The sequence below is a fragment of the Etheostoma spectabile genome, chromosome 3, assembly GCF_008692095.1.
Source record: "Etheostoma spectabile isolate EspeVRDwgs_2016 chromosome 3, UIUC_Espe_1.0, whole genome shotgun sequence".
Lineage (NCBI taxonomy): Eukaryota > Metazoa > Chordata > Actinopteri > Perciformes > Percidae > Etheostoma > Etheostoma spectabile.
The window spans coordinates 2,087,089-2,088,168 of NC_045735.1; the positions used below are offsets into that span (position 1 = coordinate 2,087,089).

The window sequence follows — 1,080 nt, forward strand, 5'->3', positions numbered from 1 at the left end:
TGTAAAAGAAGAAAACAACTGGAATTACATTTTCAGTAATATGCACTGATCAGAATTCATTGGTAGTTTGTAATAGGCTTCATTTGGGGTTCTCAACCTTTTTTTAAGTTACCTTAAAATGAAGAAGTTCCTATTTATGACAGGCATAAATTTGAGTTAAACAATGCCTAAATGTGGTGGCATACATAAGCCTAGACCCTGTAAATATCTATAATTTGAAGAAAAAGGCATTAACAATAAATATAACTTGATGTATCCGAGCCAATTTCTTTGGAGTTATTGTAAATCATCTCAGAAATCTCATTGTCGAGGGCCACTGGGCTAAATCATGGTTTTATATGGCGTGGATGCATTTGTCTTTTTTATTGTCATTTTGACTGAAAGCATTCAATAGCACCAAATGCAGTACATCGTGTAGCATGATTGTAAGTACTGTATGCACATGGGGACAAGGCTTATTTGAGCTGAGACAATTTATTCTGTTACCTGCTGAGTGCCATAACTACTGCAGAAGGCCAAAACTTCTAGGCTGCAGCCTGAAGCACTTTTTGGGATACAGAGATGGAGTTGCAGCCTATAAGAGGAAGACTGAATCAGGAATGGAAAAGTGCACAAGTGTCTCAAATGTGGAAATACTGGAGGCCTTTGAGGCTGGTATTATTAATGTATTGAGATGTGTATAATGTCATGTATTGAATTAATTTAATGTTATCAGTTGGATTTTTTGCACCCACGATTGTCTTCCAATAAACAGCTGTTTTCCTGGTTTTTGCATCGTTATTATTTCTGAGGATAGAAATGCCGTTTTTGAATTCTTGATTGAATTGAGAACAGCATTGATTTTGTTTGGTCAAACTGAGTTTTTTGCCTTTTACATTTTCAGTTGCACATCAAATTGTTCGTCTTGTGCAGAACGTTTTTTATTAGATACTAACATATAACTTGACTTTCTATACCAACAATCATATTTTCAGCTGATAAATTCAGAAATGTGAAAGTACTTTATTTCTGTTTCTCTCAGCTACCATTCTTGGTTGCTTTGTTTTTAACTGGCCTATCCATTTGCATGGTTTAGGTATA

The 1,080-nt window shown here is 35.0% G+C and overlaps 1 protein-coding gene across 2 annotated transcripts in view; it reads left to right on the forward strand.

Annotated features, from left to right (window-relative positions):
• The window catches only part of galnt17 (polypeptide N-acetylgalactosaminyltransferase 17), a 19,602-nt gene extending 18,836 nt beyond the window's left edge, over nucleotides 1–766 (forward strand). For both annotated transcript variants that reach the window (XM_032512062.1, XM_032512061.1), the window contains exon 12: nucleotides 1–766. This exon is cut by the window's left edge and continues 568 nt beyond it. The gene's annotated coding sequence lies outside the window, so the exon portion shown is untranslated.
• Nucleotides 767–1,080: the final 314 nt, after the last annotated feature.